The sequence below is a fragment of the Lissotriton helveticus genome, chromosome 3_1 (assembly GCF_964261635.1).
Source record: "Lissotriton helveticus chromosome 3_1, aLisHel1.1, whole genome shotgun sequence".
In the NCBI taxonomy this organism is placed as follows: domain Eukaryota; kingdom Metazoa; phylum Chordata; class Amphibia; order Caudata; family Salamandridae; genus Lissotriton; species Lissotriton helveticus.
Window position 1 is genome coordinate 1,196,351,113 of NC_136061.1, and position 21,665 is coordinate 1,196,372,777.

Consider the following 21,665-nt stretch of genomic DNA (forward strand, 5'->3'; position numbering starts at 1 on the left):
GAGGGTAGCCCTTTGGGTGCCCAACACAGTCAAACAAGACCGTAATCCATGAGACAGGTCTGTTTAATGGATCCCACACATAATTTGTGTTCGCCTATGACAACAAAAATCAGCATTTGGTAACCAGACATCAGTACAGTTGAGCACTCAGGGCATTAGTGCACATCCATTACCGGTCAGAGGTGTTTTCCGTCCCAACCCAAACATATGCATAACGCAATGAAAAAGTAGGCAAATATATACAAATAAAGGAGTGGCCTCGAGGACATGCATACCAACACCTGGCACTTAAATGTACTCCTCTTCAAGCAGCTGTGCGTTGGGTTCAGACAAAATACAGTCATTTACAGTGGAAGGTGGGGAGTGGTTGAGGTAAGGCTGATCCATTCATTCCACCATGCTCTAAGGAAACAAAACATAAATGATACTTAACAGACCAACGTCATGGATGAAAAGGATCGATTGAAAGGCTCTGAAAAATGTATTTTTGTTAATTTCTTTTTTTAAAACGCCCGAATGCCAGCGTGTAAGTCAAATCTGTTTTAGGCCATACCTAAAAACTCCTTTGCACGGTTTGAAATAGCTTGGTAAGCAGCCAGGCTGGTCACGTGCTTTAGGAGAAGCGCGGGTGAAAGCGTCACGAAAGCGAAACTAAAAGTTCCTGTACGTTTCTGTAGATCGACAGGTCAGCTGCGAACTGCATCCGCCCCAGCACAGAAGACGCGTTTTAAAGCGGAGGTCTCTCTCTCATCAGGTGAGAAATATTTTTTTTGTACCAAAATTTTCTGTTTTCTCTTGTAACCTGCACACTTGTAACTCTCTCCTCCTGTATTGCACTGTTTGCTACCTCATGTATTTTGTTTGCTCACAATTGTCACTTTTACCTCATGTAACTTATCGTGTGCTTTTGTAATTTGATCATTTGTAATTTTCTGTTCCTTTTGTGAAGCGCTCTGACGCCTTCGGGTAAAGTCCGCGCTATATAAAAACGCATAAATAAATAAAAACCAACACACGATAGGATATATATATACTTTTCGCAGACCCGGAAGCCCCTCGTTCTGGGACACGCAACTGCCGTGGTTGTCGGGGATTGTGTTAAAAAATTCACTTTAAGTACCCCTTGCTGTTGTTCAGTGTCAGTAATGACGTTTACTCAAAACCCTTCGGTAAGTGCGAGGTGAGTATTTAGGATCCTAAATTCAGATTGCAATGGTCCTTTCCTTCCAGTGAGGGTACGCCATTCAATTTAGTTTAGTGGAGTAATGCATCCTTGTTGAGATGTCGAGTGAGCATGTCACTGCCCTATTGGTCAGCGTAGTCTTTCTTTTTCCCAGTGCTTTTCATTTTAGGTAATAATTAACATTAACGATTATGGAGTAAAGTACAAACGTGTGTCTATAACATTAGGTATGATTTTTCACTTTTTCAAGGGTTGTGAGTGACTAGTCGTTGTTCATTTCTTCTCTCTTTTGTGACTAAAGGAAGGAATTTTTGTTCTCTCCATTAATACCCGGGTTAATGCATGTCCCCTATATTGTTATGAAGGCCTTGGGTAATGCTCGGATTACTTACAAGTGACATTAATTACTCCGAATGCAGTTTTTCTTTGTCACAGCCCCTACATTTTGAGAAGGAATGACCCTTTTCTCGAAACAGGCTAAGATACACTGTTGCTGAAACGTAAGAGGCAACAAAGTTGTTGTGGATGTTGAAGCAACCATTTTTTTTACCAGTTCTTGTACCACTGTGTGCATGAATCCACACGCCTCCAAAACGCTCTGTTTATTCAAGCAATCCATTCACTGGGAGATGAGCGGTGGGATTCTACTGCTGGCATGAAAAATACCTTTATTTGGTGTAGTGAAGTTTACCAGTAAGTAATATGAGCATTACCGCATCATCCGATCATCCTCTTCACAGTCTTGACACCATGAAGATATACCTAGCATTCCTTAATATTAAAGTGCATGCTTGATTTTAATGCTAACTGCTCTGTATTATTTAATTATATGGCAAAGTAGGGAAATCATTAGATTGGGCTCCAAGCTACCTCAGGCTGACCCCTTTCATTCTTCGTTGCTAAATTTAAACAATAAGGGTGCAGAATTGTGTCTGGGAATGTCCCTGTAGAAGCCCTGCGAAACGCAAACATAGAAAGTCCTTTTACTTCTGCCCAGAATGCTATTAAGCCCCAGGCTGATCTTCCAGGAATATTCCAGTGAATATCTGCGCTTGAATTCTTATAGGATGTGATTAATGCTGCTTTCACCCAGCAGCTAATGTTGAACCAGAAGGTCCTTTATTATTAGCACCAAATGTAACTAATAACAAAGAAGGTACAAAAAGATTCAATAGGACTAAAATAAATTAGTACCACCCTTTCAACATGAATTAAATGTAATCCAGATTCTTCCTGATTGGGGACATTAGGGAAGAAGACATAACATAACCCGTTTATCTGTAAAGCGCACGTTCACCGGTAGGTACATTGGCGCTGAATTGAAATTTGATAAACACTTTTGGTTTAAATGAAGAACCAGACTATTTCCCTGGATACCCCTGGACTGTAGACGTTCAGTTACTCAAGCCTTATTGGTTAGTCACCTGGATTATGGCAACGCGCTATTTGTGGGTATGAATGAGCACCTGTTTTCACGCCTACAGGTATTACAGAACTCGGCGGCTAAACTCATCTGTAACAAAGGCAAGTACAAATCGGCCTCGGAATGCCTGAAGAAACTGCACTGGCTGCCTATGCGCCAGAGGGCGGTCTTCAAACTGCTCTGTCATGCCCATAGGGTTCTAAATAAGACTGGCCCCACTATTCTTCAAGGGAAGATTGAATTTTGCGTCCCCACAAGGAACCTTTGTTCACTCCAGTCTGCCCTGGCCAGGACTAAACGTATTCATAAAGTAAGGACAGGTGGCCGCTCATTCTCCCACCTAGCAGCAAAGAGGTGGAATGAGCTTCCCCCAGATCTAAGACACACCACTAACTACATCCTGTTCCGGAAAAAACTTAAACTTCCCCAACTCCTAAATGTCCCCCTAGTGTCAGTCCCCAGCAGCTTCTGCCCTGGTATAAGCACCTTGATATCCCTTGGGATGAGTGTTGCGCTCTACAAATACCGCAAAATAAAAATAAATAAATAAAACCTGGTCCAAGAATAATCCTGTCATGAAGAATTTTCATGTAAGGTTTGGCTATAACTAAAGACCCTATTTAACCCAATATTTGGGCTGAAGTGATGTCCAGCAAGAAGGCCACTTTGGAAGAGAGGAAAGAAAAAGAAATTGTCTTGAAAAATTCAAATGGACCCATCTGAAAACCCTTTAAAACTAACGGCAGATCCAAAGCTGGAATTATGGAGTGCAGGATAGGTCAACAATTTAGAAAAATCATGAGTAAACGTCTCATAGGGTCTCAGTATTGAAAACAGGTGAACCATTGTGCCTTATATCTTTGATTGTGGCCCACTGGACTTTTAAGTGTAGGGGCCTGTCAAAAATTAGGTTATTGGTTGACTGAGATGTTAGCCCTGGTCACAGAGCAACTACAATCCTAGACAGGGTAAGACATAAGCAAACCCCAAATTAACCTGTGCTTGACCCCTTTGTAGCTTGGCACAGAGCAGTCAGGCTTAATTTCGAGAAAATGTGTGAAGTATTTGTGCAACACTTCAAACACTAAAATAGTGCACACACACCACAAGAGGAACCCACAACAGTATTAGGAAATTAAAGTGATTTTTAATAAATAAAACAAGACCAAAACAACAAAAATCCAATTAGTAGAACTGGAGATATTGAATGCTAACGTTTTAGAAAAAATAGCACCAAAAGGCATATAAAGTCAACTGTGGATATCTGGTCGTGCCGGCTGGGACAAAGCCGCAAGTTCAGGCCATACGCGATGGAGTACAGGTCAACTAGAGTGACCCAGTTAGGCCCGCTGAACAGAGTACCTTAAATCCTGGGTTGCGGAGCATTGCGTGGATCTGCGTTGAAGACACATCTCGCAGCCGAGGTGATGTGTCGGCTCCGAGGCTGTGGTGTGCAGTCCTGTTGCGTTGACTTTGAGGATCCTGTCAATGGCGTTTGCGATATGAAGTGAGGCATCAGAAACACAGCGTGCAGTTGGGGTGATGCAGCGGCTCTGAAGAGATGTGAGGCTGCGCTGAGGAGTCCTTTGCTGCGGCTGCCAGCAACGAGTCATGTGAGGGTCTGTGCAGAGTTTGTGTCACCCAGGGGCGGTACCGAAGGAGATGAGGGCTGCTGTAGCAATTTGAGCCTTCTACGAGTGGTCCAATTCATGCAGCAGAGGTTATGTGTTGATTCCACTGGTTCCACAGAGGCTGGCAAATCACCTTAAGCCCACTTCCAGGAGTCAGGGGCTTGGGTGGCACCATTTGGAAGGGTAGGCTCACATAGGGCAGATTACAGGTGAGAATGCAAAGTTGTTGGAAGCCTGTGGTGTTCCCGAAGATTCAGATCAGAAGGCCAGCCAACTAGTCCTTGGAGTCACTCTGGGTTCAAGAGATGCAGGTCCAGTCCTTGTCACCCAGATAGCAGGTCAGCACAGCAAAGCTGGTTTCCAACTGGGTGAGGTTCAGCAGAGTGGCAGTCCATCAGCAGCACAGCAGTGATTCCATCTAGTGGCACCTAAGCTCCCATTGTGTGGCTGTCTTGGATAAATACACAAAGCCTAACTGCCATTTACAGCCAGTCATGTGACTAGAGAAAGGCTGCAGGCACCAATTGGCTACTGCAAGAAAATGCCAACTTTCCAAGAGCGAAGCTAATAAAGGGGTTACGTCCTATATTGGTAGCCAAATGGGGTGTGAATAAAGTTTTACACAAAATAGAACTTGGCTTCCATTTTTATCATGCTGCTATTTATTTCAGCGGGTTGAGGGCCAATATTTGTAATCCTTGGTCCCGGCTTAATTATTTCGCCATGATTTATACATTTTATAGAAACATTTCAACAGTTTCATAAGTCTGAAACATGAAGTGATACACTATTTAGTTTAAATAAATATTGCTCTGTACAAACTTTCAAAAGGTCAAAACATGAAACAATCATAAACAATGCATTTTTCAAATTAACCCCTCCGCTGCGCCGAACGTTCCGCGCTGGTGCGGAACGTTCTATTGCGCGGGTGGGGCCGGAACGTTCAGCGGACGTGCGCAGCACTACCTCGGTAGTGCACGCAACATCCGCTGAACGTGGGGCGCACTGAAGGGGTTAAACAATTGTGCCTAAATTCAATGCCTATGTAAACCATACAATCGTTTACGAAATTACACCAGTTTATAAATGATACATCTATTCGATTACAGAGCCCTCTCATTAAACCCAACAGGTTTCCTCCTTTGGAGAGTTGCTCTCCTTGAGGAGAAAATTCGGTAACTTCAATAATAAATTTGTCATCCAAACAATTGTCCAAAGCAGAGGAGTCGGTTTTAGAATTAGGAGTGAAATGTGTTCCAAGCCAGTATACAGACCACGCACATTTGAAAATTGAAGCATTGGAATTTTTTCTTAAGATCCGTCTTAAAGTGTTCTTCCTTGAAAAAGAAAACACGGGTAACACCAAACCTTCAAGATTAACCCAAAAATCTAACTTTTAATCCTCCACCATACAGTATTCCAAAACAAGTAACCACATTTGAACAGGCAGTTTTGTCCTCTATTAGCCAATTGAAAACCAGAAAACTGTATATCAAAAGGAACATCAATAGGGAACAACAAAAAGCCATACAAGATCTTCAAAAAGATGACACAATAATTATTAAGCCTGCAGATAAGGGTGGGACCCTTGTCATTTGGCCAAAAGAGATTTACCTAGCTGAAGCAAATAATAACATTTTGAACCAAAAAGATTACCGACAGCTCAAGACCCTACACGTCAAATACAAGGAGAGATTTCTACCAAACTAAATGTTGGATTGGAGCAAGGAATTTTAGGTCCTAAGGAATTTGATTTCCTCAATAAAATACACCCAAGGATTCCAGTTATCTATTTTCTCCCTAAAATTCATAAGTGTCTCACACAACCACCAGGAAGACCAATCGTCTCCGGTTGTGACTTTGTGTTGGCACCCATCGCAAAGTATGTTGTCGTCTTCCTAAATCCTTTCATGGATCAAGTACCTTCTTATTTAAGGGATATGACAGACTTCATAAACTTAAATAGAAGGTCATACATTTGATCCTGATTTTCAGTGGTTGGTATCATTCGATGTCGTTTCTCTGTATACCCAGATTCCTAAAGAAGAAGCTCTCCAAACAATGGAATACTGTTTGGAAACAAGACAAAGGCCCTACAGAGTACCAACTGCCTTTATACTTGAACTAGCAGGAATAGCCCTAAAGAAAAACTGCTTCAAGTTTGATGAAACATTCTTTATGCAGATCAAAGGAACCGCGATGGGATGTCCCTTTGCCCTAGAAATGGCTGTGTTGTTTATGGCCTGTTTTGGGGACAAATTTATCATCAATCACTACCCTTTTGGAAAACATATACAGTAATGGTACTGGTATATAGATGATGTCTGGTACCTTTGGAATGGCACAGAAGATGAACTTCAACAATTTCATGGACGGCTAAACACAAGACATCATGATATTCCGAAAGCAAAACGTGCTTGGTTTTCCTTAATGTTGATGTTATCCCACACAAATAAAAATTGATGACTACCCTACATTGCAAACCGACTGATTGAAACACAATTTTACATTATCAAAATTCCCATCCAAGAAATCTAAGGGATAACCTCACTTACGGCCAACTACTACGGATCAGAAGAAACTGTGCAAGAAAAGAAGATTTTATGATCAATGCAGCGGTATTCTTCGGCTAACTAAAAGAGAGAGGCTACCCCAGTAAAATGCTCAAACATGCGACAAAAAGGGCATGGTATACGCCACGAGAGGAGCAGCTTATTAAAAAAGAAAAGTAACCTATAGACAAACTAGTTTGTGTCTCCACGTTTGGCCCACACACCAACAAATTCCGCCAGATGATTTTGAAAAATTGCCAACTCCTCACGCAACTAGAATGCCCATTTCAGCGACCATTGTTCGCAATGAAAACAAGCAAAAGCATAGGTCAAAAAATCATAAGCGCAGATCTCACATAGCCTATCAAGACAATGACTTAAGAACGCAATGGAATATGAGACCCGTCAAGGGCCACCATAAATGTGGCAACTGCTCGGTTTGTGAAAACACTGTTGAAGGTTATGAATTCCCACATGATTCAATAAAATGGACTCCTAAAGGGTTTTCAAATTGCAAAACTAAAAACACAGTTTATGCAATCCAGTGTCCATGCCCTAAACTATATATAGGAAAAACGTACCAGCAAATAAATCAAAGGATAGAACAACATCGCTCCAGGATTAAAAAGCAGGTTCTGACAGCTCCTTTGTCATCTAATTTTCTTGAAAAGAAACACTCAGGAAAAAACTTTGTATGGACAGTGTTATCAGCACTAAAACAACCGCCACGGGGTGGCAGTGTCGAAACCATCCTATTGAAAAAAGAGGCATATTTAATTCAATTTCAATTTCAAAATAGTCTTTATTCGATATATTTCAATCATGAAAGACATTCTACAATTAAAAGAAAGAATAGTTGTTGTTTTTTTTGATACCCCACCCACTATCCCACAACAAAACAGGTCCATGATGAGTTATTTCACATACACACACAAAAAGAAAAAGAACTATGAATATACAAGGTAGAATAAATAACACACTATCTCATCCTATTTACATTTTTACAAGATCATAAATTAAGCCTATTTTAAAAAGACATTTATAAAAACAGGTATAAAAACAAATTCATCAGTACCAAAATACAAATTAACAGTAACTAAAGCAATATACATAGTTAATGCCTTATTAATGTAATGTGCAGAATTAGATAGCAACAATTGATAACCTATCAAATTAAATAGCAGCAAATGATAGCTTTCCCATAATTACTCCAAACTAATTTTCCGTGTACGTATAATCCATGTCCAATGCAAAAATTTTGACATAGCTATGACTACCGGCTGGGATGTATTGGTTCTTAGGACCCTAGCAGCCTCAATTGCGGTTTTTAAGCCCAGCTGGGCACAGATCGGTTTTAGCCATGTCCGTCTGGGGACGCAATATTCGGGACAAGCAAACAACACATGAGCGATATTTTCATTTTGATCAGGGCAAAAGGGACACCTTAAGGTTTGGCTCTTATTCCATTTCCCCGTTAGGGCATTTAAAGGCAAAGTCCCCACCCTCAATTGATGGTACCTTTTCCTGTCCCCTGGCACAGTAATCCAGTCCCAGTAAGGTTCTAGGGCAGGTGCATGCTTAAGTTCTAGAAAATCGTTAGTAAAAGATCAATCAATACGATTTCTAAAACACTTCATTTCAATCATGCTCAAGTATATATCCCGAAGTACCTTTTTTGGTGGAAATGCATTATTAACAGGATCGTCCCAGAGGTGGGATAGTCCCATCGCCCTATAAATACTTCTTACATCTCTTAACCAGATTATTTTACACCCTTTATCCAGGGTTCGTATCTCTGAGAAGCCTTGAGCATACTGTGATAGCTCTGGAGTTACCCAGAGCCTTCTCCAGTAGGCTACTGATCTGTATCTAGCCATATCCTCAAAGCTATGAAAGCCCAAATCATATTTTAGTGGTATTAGAGGTGATGACATTGGTAGCCCAGTAATGTTGCGAAGAAATCTATTCTGTGCCACAATCAACTTCGCAAGATTATTTAATTCTAATATTCAACTGCACCCAGAAAGGGTTAAACAAAATGTCCTAATTAAATAAAGGCACAAATTAGTATCATACTTCTCAACCAATGAAAGAACAAATAGTATGACTTCATAAGCGGAAGGCAATTTCAACTAAGGAACACTTCAAACTACACTTCCCAGACATCACCAAACAAAGCACTTCCTGTTCAAGAGCAGAAAAAGAAAAACGTGCTGCGAACCGGAAAAGCAGACACGAAGGAATCATCAGGCAGCGAGAGTGAATTCCAGAGAAAACCCTTAAAGCCCATCGTGCAAATTCAGAGTAAGTGCATGGAGGTCATAAATCTACAAAGCCCCCATAGTTCCGACAAACAGGTCACACAAATTATGTTCATTTCTGCCTTTCTGTTTTAGATTTAACTATACAAGCGAGACTGAGAGCTTATAGGGCCCAAAACAGAACCTGGACACAATGTATCAAACCTGAGTAAGTTTCCGAGACCTGACTCTCATTCTCTATTTAAATAACTCGTTTCAGTCAGGATAATAGTACTGAGAAACAATGTTGCCTTTTACTATTGCAGAAGGCCTTGAACTGAACACTAGCACAAAACAAAGCAGCATTTCTCGTCAAACAAGCTTACACTATAACCGAGAGGCCAGTTGCTTTCCAAACAAGTTCAGACATAAAGCAATTCTATAAGTAAGCTAAAGCGAAATTTCTCCTTTTGTGGAAAGTTTCAATTATTCAGTATAAATATATGAACAAACACCACTGTCTGTTCATCGTTTCAGATTGTTTATAAATTGACGTCACCTCAAAAAATTCAAGCCTACAAAATGAAAAAAGAAAATTTAACATTTAGTCAGGAAGATTGTTCACCAATATAACTCCGGTTTCTAGAACTTTATTCAACATAGAGTACAAAGAGATAGAGAGAAGGGACACAAAGTACTGATTATTATTATTTTCTCCTTATTCATTTCAGATTACACCCTGTCATTGCCCTGAAGATAATCCCTCGAGTAAAACAGGGATTTGAAACGCGCCTGCACTTTCTTTTTCTTCTTAAAATCCTTGATGGAGATGGATTAAATTAATGATAGATTCTGTGGAGGGACCATGAACATTGATTTATCACCACAGATACCGAATTTTCTCCTCAATGAGAGCAACTCTCCAAGGGAGGAAACCTATTGGGTTTAATGAGAGGGCTCCGTAATCGAATAGATGTAGAAATTATAAACTGGTGCAATTTCACAAACAATTGTATGGTTTACATAGGAATTGAATTTAAGTACAATTGTTTCATTTGACAAATGCATTGTTTATGAATGTTTCATGATTTGACCTTTTGGAATGTTTGTACAGAGCAATATTTATTTGAACTAATTCGCATATAACTTCAGGTTTCAGACTTATAAAACTATTGAAATGCTTCTCAGTTCAGTTTCAGTTTATAAACTTTATTTCGATTTTAAAAGATCACAAAAGTTTTCACAGACAAATATCAGATACGGGTTAAACGTACTAATTTGTCACTTTGTAACCATACTTATTAGTGCAAGACATATAACAGTTATCATAAAAATAATAATAATAATAATACTCTAAAACAATCCTCACTTGATTGGCAGGAACTTACATAATAAAAAAGTACCTATAAAAGGGCATCTAATCACAAATTGAATTAATCTCATATTATAATAAAAATAAAAACAATAAAAAGAACAGAAGGTCTCAGTTCATAGACAAAGGGGTGGCTTTATCTATATCTCCCTTCAGTCCATCGGATCACCCACTCCCAAAAATGTAGCTATCGCTATCATGATGGGTCCAGCTATTGATGTTTTAAATAATCTAAAAACCTCAATATATGACCTGGTACCCAGGGCGAGACAAATGGGTTTCAGCCAGCGTCGCCTCGGATTGCTGTAAGCAGGGCATGCAAATAGAATGTGAGGCGTTAATTCTTCCTTATCTAGGCAGAATTACTGCTACTTCCATCTGAGTTAAGCCATTTTGAAGTGAAGGCCTTGGTGGGTAGAGTTCCCACTCTGAACTTATGGAATAATTTTCTATCATGTGTACAGGTGATTAGGTCCCAATACAGCTCCAATTTTGGATCGTGTTTGATCCCCAGGAAGGTGCTAGACAGAGTAGACGTGGAGGAAACTGCAAACCGTCTAAAATTGATCATATGCCAGTAAGCAGCCTTTAGCTCTGCTTTACTTGGAAATGCGCTTACTGCTGGGGAAGTTCACAAGCGAGTTAGTCCCAGCTCACAAAGAATGTTTTTAACGCAGCTAAACCATGCAATTTTCTTGTTTACATCCAGCTCCCTAACTTCCATCAGGACCAAGGCGTAGTTGGCCAGCTCTGGGGTCACCCAGAGTCTCCTCCAATATATCAATAACCTATAATGTGCAACATCCCTGATGGACTGGCAACCTAGATCTAGATATAAGGGGAGCAGTGGGGTTGATTGCGGGAGGCCAATGAATGATCTTAAAAATGTATTTTGGCCCACCACTAGAGATTCCAAATTCGCATACCCCCATCGTTCTACACCATAAAGGATTGAAGCACTTATTCAGGATTGATAGATTTGGAGAATGGGAGCTATAGGTTTAGTATACGAGCATCTATGCTCTTTGAGCAGCACACCAGATAGTTGAGCATGTCTCACCATTAGGCTGTCTATTTGCTGCTTCCAACTTAGTTTTTTATCGATATGTAAACCTAAATATGAAAAGGTCTCAGCTTGCTCTAACGATCCCTCCAGCATTCTAACTTCACCGATGAATTTGTTGGAGTTCTGGAGAACCATAAATTTAGTTTTGTCTACATTGACAACGAGGTCATGGTCTGCACAGAACTCCTCGAATCTCGAGAGGGCACGTTGCAGTCCCTGTCTTGTTTTCGAGAGAATAAGGGTATCGTCGGCGAACATTAGAAGAGGAATCTTTTTTCCTGCCAGGCTCGGGGCGTCCGTAGGGTAGTTTTCGAAATACTTCAATACCCCATTTATGTATATTGAAAATAAGGTGGGAGCCAACACACAACCCTGCCTCACGCCCTTCTCTACAGGGAACTTTTCTGTTGTACTCCCATCTAACTTTGGCAAAGTTATCCATATGTAGTTTGATAACAAATGCCAAAATGTCCAAAGGCATCCCCAGTTTTAAAAGGCAATACCAAAGTTTTGTGCGAGGGACTAGATCAAACGCGGACATTAGGTCCACAAAAGTGGCATAAATTGAACCTTTATCCAATGTGACAGTGCGTCAGTAAATGAGGACAAACCTTAAAACCTGATCCACTGTGCTAACGCCCTGTCGAAACCCCGCTTGTAAATCAGAAAGTATGCAGCATTCTTCTAACTAAGTCTGCATTCTGGCTAAAATCACCCTGGCCGATACCTTTTGAATGCAATCAATCAGGCTTATGGGCTGTAATTGCCTGGCTGGGAGCGATCCCCCTTTTTAAAGATAGGGAGGATTACATCACCTGCCCAGGAGCTAGGAATCGCAACTCCCTTATCAATAGCATTCATTAGCACTTGTATATACGTTGCCCATCAATCTATATCTTGGATAAAAAGAACTGCAGGAATGCAGTCAAGTCCCGGAGCCCTGCCCTTAGGGACCTGTCTGAGAGCATTTTCTACCTCTTTCTTCGTAATATTAGGAGCAGGGGAGAAGAAGGCATTACAAAAGTGACCTGGGGGCCCGAATCCTTTTCAAAATGGCTTTTAAAGTGACGGACCCACCGGTCCGGTTCCACGTGGTTTGTTGGTACTTTCCTCGGGTCCCCGCTCCCCCACTTTACCAGGTGACAAAATCTCGTCATGTCTCTCCCATTACATGCACTAAGCAAATCTGCCCAGTGTGCTTCATCCCACTCCTGTTTAGCCTGTAATTTTTCTGCCTTGTAGGCCTGCCTCTTCTCTTTAATGATTATCTGTTCTTTGTTCCTGATTGCCGCTGCCAGAGACCTGTAGGCCATATGATAATTCGTGTTATACCAGGCCACAGCCTTTTGGTTAGATGTGATTGGGCCTTTTTTGTTCTTTGTTATAAATTTTGTTTTAAGTTGATTAAAAAGATGCTTGTGTGCCTGGCCAACTCTATCTAAATGGACCCCCTGTGCAGTATCGTCCTGGAGAACTGCTAGGGTGTCAACTACCAGATTGCTCATGTCTAGCAGTTTCTCAGGGTTCAGAACAATCTTGGCCCAGTTAAGGCGTCATGTGTCGTTAGACAAGTTGTCTTCTACAAAATCAACACAGGGTGGCAGTGCATCAGCATGCTTAAACTCTAAAGTCCGTAAAGTAACCAAGAGTGGATTATGGTCACTTTCTGGCCGTGCTTCTACCACCATGTCTAGCAATTTTGACCAAAACTCCTTATTTATGATAAAGTAATCAATTTGACTAGAACAATGCCCACTGATATATGTTGGCATCCCCAGTTTATCAGATACTGTACTACCATTTGCCGCCCTCAAACCATGCTCCATGCAAAATACTTTCAATTGGATTGCAGCACTGGTCCATTTTTTTATGGGAGGAAGTTCCAGGGGGTGGGATCGCCCACTGATCATCCTCCTCTATAGAAAAACTCATGTCTTCACAATCAAGAGGTTCATAAGTGCATTTAAAATCCCTGGCTATTAAAATGTTGCTGTGACCTCTGTGATTCATAAAAAAAACATGAGGTTGGGCTACAATATGAAATGAAAAATTATATTTATATAGCGCTCAAACTACCCGGAGGCCTCGCTCGCAATATTGGAGGCCCCACCGCCTTGGAGACCCCTCGAGCCAACATTTATAAGGAGAACATCAAGGGAGCTACCCTGGGTTATCTTTACGATAAGAATGTCCTGCGAGTCAATGGCAATCTCCTCTATCTTAAATTCCTGGGTCTGCCTGATCCACAATGTCATGCCCCCCTTCGGTCTGCCACGGTCACCCCGTATAGCAGGTTTGGAATAATTAATATATCCTTCACAAAAAACCTGATCTACAGCCCAGGTTTCTTGGAAGCATATTATATCCAGTTTCTCAATAAATTGGAACCATTCGGTGGATGCCATTTTGTTACTAAGCCCCGCAATGTTCCAGGAGACTATTTTTAGGACAGTACAAGGCTCAATAGGTCCTCCACTTTTGTTTTGTTCTCCTTGTAAGGGATTTACCATACAAGACACCAAGGCTTTATCAATAATATTGGGCTTACTAGCCTTGCCAGTCTCCCGTAAAGTATCAGATACAAAAAGACTCAAATTATCAGTTGACTTCCTACACTGGGAAACACATGGGGCTTCCTCACCATTACCACAAAAATTCAATCCCCTAGGATCCCCACAGTATACACCCAAACCAAATAAGGTGTTATCATCTATACTTACAGATTCGAGTCAATCAATATCCTCTAGGTTCATGATAGATTCAAATCTATTCTGGGTTGGTACCGAGTACTCATACATTCCCCGAGCATGTGCCACTGTAGAGCTGTCCAGCCCAGTCCTTCTCAAAATTGGAGGGTTTTAGTAAAAAAAAACAAAGGGTAAGATGTTAATGCCTTCCCTGTTTAAATGCCTTGATCCTGCTCTATCTAAAATGGTCTTTACTATCTGGGGGTCCCAAAGTTCACCCCCACACAATCACCACAGATTGATTTCCTTGATTTACCTACCCAGGGAACTCTACATACCATTTTAAAGCCCCTAAATAGATGATCACCCAGCCCAGTTTTGGCATTTATTAGGTGAAGATCCTTGTCTCTAAGTGAAACCCAATTATCCCCTTGGCCGGGTTGCAGTGGGGGTACATTCATCAGTACAATGGTATAAGGCGTGGCCTCTGGGGGAAAGTTGAGATTGGCATTACTGGTGTGACAACCCATAACACCCTTTGGCATTCTTCTGCCCGTGTTGCCTGATGATTCCTTTGCACATGGGGCTGTTTCAACAGAAGCTTCAATGCTTCTTGGGTTTAGTGTGGGGGGGGGGGGGTGACAGTAATTGCAACCCTATGTATATTTGTGGGGGGCGGGTTTAACGAAATTGACATAGGAACAAACGCGCCTGCAGCATTGACAGAGCCACTTGTCCTGCTGCCAGATAAGTTACATTTTAACACAGATATTTGACATTCAATTTTGCTCAGTCTTTGTACAATGTCGTCAAGCTTTGTTACTAAGGGTTCCAGGGCGACCAATGGCTTGGCCTCGAGTTTACCTAAAAGCCTATTCTCCAGTTCACTAGACAACAAATTATGACAGACCTGTGAACTACTGGCTATTGGATTAACAACCTTTGAGGTATTAGTCTTGTTGGCACAACCTTTCTTCCCCCGAACCCCCCCTCTGGTTTTGGCCACTTTGCTGGCCTGATGTACAGTAGGTGGCACACCCCCACCTTCCTTTTCTTAGATGCAACTATGGCCTCAGACTCTCCCTTATTTGACTGGGTTTGTCGCTGTTGGCGAGTAAGTACTCGCTCTGGGATCAAAGTAGTATCCGATGAATCACTGGCTAGTGTGGAAACGACTATTGATTTTTTAGTAGTCCCAGAGGCTGAGTGAGTCATTGATTCAACAGCTAACTCCTTATTTGATAAAGGGCCTATTAAAGGGACTCCACTGGAGGCTCTACGGGGTTCTAAAGACAACCTCTTTTCGGTGATCTCAATCTCATGCATTAGAACAGGCTCTGCTCTAACCAAAAAAGCATCAAGTGTTCCAACAACTCCCGGGCCCCCCAGACCCTTCTGGTTAGTCTTACTCATTGTTAGCCTTAGGTCTCAAATTCCCAACAATCAAATTATAAAAGATTAAATGAAAACAGTCTCAGTCACTAACCATGTCTTTTGTATTCTAATTGGGCCGATGAAAAGGGGGTGGCCCTGCCCTGCCCTGCCTCCTCCTGGCTACGCCGGGCGCGGACGGCCTGCCCTTGGCCCGGGCACGCCCGCGTGCGTCCCGCACTGCGGGAGGGCCGGGCCGGTTTTGAGGGCCTCAGGCACCCTCCAGCAGCGTTACTACCCCTGTGCCTTGCAGGGACTTCTGGGGCTTGTAGTCCTTAGCAACCCCACCAACACGCGGTGCCGTTCCCCTCACGGCTGGAATGGCGTCTCCGGGCTCCTGGCGTCTCCGGTATCCTGGTTCCTGGCAAGGTGAGGTAAGGTAATGACGCTGTAAAGAATTAGGTGTCCCGCGTTGCGGGAGGGCCGGGTCGTTTTGAGGGCCTCAGGCGCCCTCCAGCAGTGTCACTTCCCCTGCGCTTTGCAGGGACTTCTGGGGCTTGTAGTCCTTAGCAACCCCACCAACACGCCGTGCCGTTCCCCTCACGGCTGGAATGGCGTCTCCGGGCTCCTGGCGTCTCCGGGCTCCTGGTTCCTGGAAAGGTGAGGTAAGGTAACGGCGCTGTAAAGAATTAGGTGGCCCTAAATGTTTCTATAAAATGTATACATCATGGCAAAATAATTAAGCCAGGACCAAGGATTACAAATATTGCCCTTCAGCCTGCTGAAATAAATAAAAGCATGATAAAAATGGTAGCCAAGTTCTATTTTTGTAAAACTTTCCAAGAGCAGCATTTTCAGAATTGTTATTAAAAAATCTGACTTCACCGTAAACTAGGATTTTAAATTAGGATTCCAGAGACACCAAACATGAAATGGTAATCTCTTCCCATTTGGAAATTAAACTTGTAAAATGTAATGGTGACTGGGAGGGAGCGATGAGCAGTGCTGGAAGAGGCCCAGGATCGCGGAGTGCGGTAGGAACTGTGACGGGTGCCCCCATACCACACCCGCGCTCCCCCGATAGACGGGGGGGGGGCACGCTGATATTTGCAGACGCTATACAAGTGTGTGCGCTATGTCTGCGGGCTTTGGGACAGTGCTGCTTGAGGTTTCTGGACGGCCGGTGAGGCCGCCATATTGGCTCATAGCGATTGCGTCCTGTGGTGAAGCATCGGGGAGGATCGAGTGAGGCCTGCAGTGCGAACTTAACAGCTCCGTTCCCCGTCGGAAAGGGGGTGAGACAGGGATGTGTGCTTGCGCCGACCCTTTTCTCACTCTTTCTCAACGGGTTAATTGGAGACCTTCTTGCCATTAAAGATATTGACTCCCCAAAACTAGCTAACCGCAAATTTCCTGCTCTAATGTTTGTGGATGACACCCTGCTCCTTTCAAAATCACCAATGGGGATGTAGCATGTCTTAGAGGATTTAGCCTGTTTTGTAAAAAGAGGAATTTGGAAATAAATATTAAGAAAACAAAATACATGGTCTTCCATGCTGATTCCACAAATTGTGCGCACCCTGGAATGAATGATAGACCTCTGGCAAGGGTCCCTATTTTTGATTATTTGGGTCTTACGTTAAATGACAAAATGGGGTGGGGTCCTCAAATTAATAAAGCTAACCTAAAGTTAATTCAGGCCATTGGGGGGGATCTTGAAAGTTCACAAGAGCTGTGCCCTAAAGGTCATAAGCCCGCCCGTAGATATTTACAAGGTTCAAGCAAGGGGGGCAACTGTATATGGGGCCGAAAAGTGGGGGCATAGCTTAGTCAATGCCCTTACTGTAACAGAAAACAACTTTATGAGACAAATTTTGTGTCTGCCTAAAGGTACCCCCTTAACACCATTAAGGATGGATCTGGGTATTCTCCCTATTGCGGACTTAATCTCTTCACACGCACTGCTCTACTGGCGACGGCTGTGAGTACGCCAGAGTTAGGTCATTATGAGGAGGAATTAAAGGCTGTAATGTCTACTTTGAGGGCGGGCAATATCCCGTGGCTGTCCTTTGTTAGGGATTCATTTTGTGCATTAGGGAGGGAGGAATTATGGTCGGCACCGGAGGAGTCATGCCTATCTCCAAAAAATCATTGGCAAGTGCACTGAAGGACTATAAACTATCATGCATCTCACAGGCAGTTAATCCTTCTAGTTTAACTTATGGGTTCCTGGACATAAAATACCAGTATAAAATGGAGCTGGTGTTGGATTCTATACAACCACCAACAGCAAAGAAATTGTTCCTGCAATTTAGATATGGGACGCTCCCGCTTCATGCGTTAACCAACAAGTGGGCGGGCGCCACCACCTCTCTCTGCCCGGGGTGCCTAGTCGAGGAAGAATCAGAAATACACGTGTTGTTCTTCTGCTTGGCATACAAGTGGGCCAGGTTAAAATGGGTTATTCAACTCTGTAGAAATTTGGGAATCAGAAATTATAAAGAATTCTACAGGGTCCTAAAAGCTGATACCAACCCGGTTTTTGTTGTTGCAATTTCTAAATTCCTATTTGCTATGTGGTGTAAGCGAAGGTATTTGTTGAAAAACCGATGTGAAAATTAACAATACCCGCTCCTATCTGACTATTATTGTGATCCGGGCTTTTGTAAAAACCTAGGTTGTAAGCGTAGGTATCTGTCGTAAATCTGTTGTAAGAATTAGCAATACCCGCTCCTAATTGACTATAACTGTGATCCTGGTTTTGATGAAAACATAGGCTGCGAACCTTCTTTTTAGCATCTTTAGTTTAAATTATATTTTTAATGATTGTTTTTAATCAATTACATTGCCCATAGTGATTATTATCAATTTAAAAAAAATAAAATTATATAGAATTTGTATCTGCCTGCTTCCCAATGGGTGAACACTGCTGCTTTGTATGTTGGTACCACTATATTATATAGTGTCTTTTATGACACTGTATCTTTTTATATGAATTCTAAGAGGTTGTTAATTTGTATGTGCTTTTATGCCTGCAACAGCCGAAATAAAGATTTCATGAATGAATTAAAGTGTAAAAAAGGCAACTCCAATGTTATCCTATGGGAGAGATAAGCCCTGCAGTAGTGAAAAAAACAAATTTGAGAATTTTTCACTACCGGGACACTTGAAACTTAAAGTACATGTCCTACTATTTAAATACATTGCACCCTGCCCTCTGGGCTGCGCAGGGCCTACTTTACGGCTGACTTATATTTATATTAAAAAGGAAAGTTTGTGCCTTGCAAAAGGTTTATGTTGCCAGGTCGAAATGGCAGTTTAAAACTGCACATACAGGCTGTTCAATGGCTGGCCTGAGACATGTTTTAAAGGTCTACTTAAGTGGGAGGCACAATCAGTGCTGCAGGCTTACTAGTAGCATTTCGAAAGAAAGAAAGATTTATTGAACAATTATTTTAAAACATTACGATTGCACTAAAAACATATAAAAACAGTCAGTGCTGAGCTCGCTCAAAGGGAGCTGTGAGTCATTTTATACAATACAAAATGATTAAAAGTTTATTAGTCTCAGTTATTCCTGTGATAACCCCCTTACAACAGCCTTCCGTCTTCCAGATCTCTGTCTTTTCTTGTGTGCTGAAGAGCTGCGAGAGTTCAGTAGTTCCCCCTTATTATGAAGTGCTTTGTGCTGCTACATCCATTAGCATTAATATTAGTCCATTAACTCTCTGGCTAAATGCAGACTTTACTGCTTGTCAGGGGGTTGTTATGCTGTTGCATCAGACCATTTACTGCGCGGCTTTTGGAGTCCCTTATTGCCTGGCAATAGGTCGGAGACCTGTTCCTCCACTGCCTGCATCGTACGGACATTAACCTAAAGTTGACCCCAAGCCTTCCATCTTCAAGGGCTCATTTTTTCATGATGTTTCTTTCTAATCTAGTCTGAGGAGCTGCAAGCTTTCAATAGTCCTCCCCTTGTTATAATACATGTTGTGCTGCTATGTCAGACTGTTAGCTGCAGAGCTTTTAGAGTCCTTTCCTACCAATCCAGGGGTTATTCCTTTCCTAATTATAAATTGCTTTGTGCTACGGCGTCAGTTAATTAGCTGTGTAACTTTTAAAGACCTTTACTGCCTGACCGGGGGTCGTACCTCCCCTTGTTATAAAGTACTCCATACTGCTGTGTCAGTCCATTAATTGGGATCCTTTTCTGCTAGCATTTCATTTACAGGCTTCTGGGCACAGGTAGTACCACTTAACTGGGGGCTTGTAATTAAACGAAGTATACCAATTGGGGATAAGCCAATATTGCAATGCTTAGAGGAGAGAGCACAAGCACTTTAGCACTGGTTAGCAGTGGTAAAGTGCAGAGTCCTAAGGGCACCGAAATCAAATTCAGCAGAAAGTTGAGGGGAAAGGCAAAACGTTTGGGGGTGGTCCAACAAGACCACTAAACCCAGAGAGAACTAAGTAAGTCAAATATTTTAAATGGAGTGCATGTGTAAAATTCTGGTAATTTTCCCTTACACCATTTAGAGAAATATCTCCAGTGTTTCTTATTTGAAGTCAGAGTTGATTCTTTATGACTTTGCTGAATGATTTCTGCAACTTCCAGGGAACAACCTAATTTCTAAAGGTTTATCCCTTTCATATACCAAGCTGGCAATTTTAACTTCTTAAGTGCACTGGTTGGTAAGTCTGGCCTCTGTATAGGACTGGAAATGACCGTTAAGTGAATTGGACCCTTCTTTGTTAGCCTTAGCAAAACGACTGTCTCATGGGCCAAAATGGGGCAATCAGAATGACTAGCGTTTCCCGAGGAATATTTTTGAGCAGTCTCTGAATTGATGGAATTTGGGGAAACACATATAGTAGTTCTTTCCAGCTAAAGAAGAGAGCACCCAACCCTGAGACTACCAAGTTTTGGTATTGAATCTGGGAAGCATTGCATCTTCTAGTGACAGGACAAGATCTGTGCATGGATTCCCCATCTGGTGAATTAGGATTTGAAATGCTTTACTTTCAGATAGAAATTCTAGAACGTGGATGGGAAATGGCTCCTCATATGGCCTCTGTCTGTTTTGCCCGCTTGAGAATGTAACATACTTTTAGGGTAATCTGATTATTTTATGCCCCTCAGCCCATAACACAGGCTAAATTTGCCAGGGATTGACAACTCATGCCCCCTTGTTAGCGTTCATAGACATGGATTATTGGATTGTCTGTTCTTAGTAAATACAACCTAAGTTCACATTAAAGGAGCAAATGCTGCAAGACTGCTTTAAATTCCTTATAGTTGGAGGTTTGCTTTTTCAACTTGTATGACCAGTACCCTCGAGTCACTGAGCTCTCCAGAGTGGCACCTAGCCCATATCACTGATATCTTTTGTCATTACCTTTGGAATCAGTAGATATAAAGAGGATCGCTATAAGAGGTTGTCTTCCGCTAACCACCAGGTTAATGCTGGCTTGATCTGACCCAGTACTGGATGATTGCTTTTAGGTCTCTAGGTGCAGGATTATAGTTTTTAGGAGTTGACAAACCAAGGGTTCCAACTGCAAATGAGTCAGTGGCATTAGTGATGTTGTGGCTTCCTTAAACCTATGTATATGGAGTAATTATGTTGCTCTGGCCTTGTCCTTCACTATCAAATTCATCTGGCTTGAACATATGGCTGCCATCTGATTTAGAGGAAGGAAGACCCTGTCCATATCTGTCCGTATTCTACCTCCGATGAACAAGCAGTCCTGGAACTGAACATGACTTGATTTGCTTAGGCTTAGAATTAACCCAAAGTCCTGAGACGCACACTCTATATTTTCTTGAGCCTTAAAGAAAGAGGAATTAGAAAATCTTCTATATATGGGAACAGTTGAATGCCTTTGATTTGTAACTGAGCCGCTGCACGTGCTTATACCTTCATGAAGGTTCTGGGTGCTGATAATAACCCAAAGGGAAGGACCATACCTGGTAATGATTGTTGCTGACTACAAAACTCAGATACCCCTGGTAATGATGAAGGATGGGAATGTGTAAATATGTGTCCCGTGAGTGTATTGGGGTTATAAAATCCCCTTGATTGAATGATTTAAGGAATTAGTGATTGAAGAAAATGTTCTTAAATTTTGATGTTTGAACA

The 21,665-nt window shown here is 42.0% G+C and overlaps 1 protein-coding gene across 1 annotated transcript in view; it reads left to right on the forward strand.

Moving 5' to 3' along the window:
* Positions 1-641: 641 nt before the first annotated feature.
* Positions 642-21,665, forward strand: part of LOC144823366 (uncharacterized) — a 282,597-nt gene continuing 261,573 nt past the window's right edge. The window contains exon 1 of the mRNA XM_078681836.1: positions 642-754. The gene's annotated coding sequence lies outside the window, so the exon portion shown is untranslated. The remainder of the gene's footprint in view (positions 755-21,665) is intronic.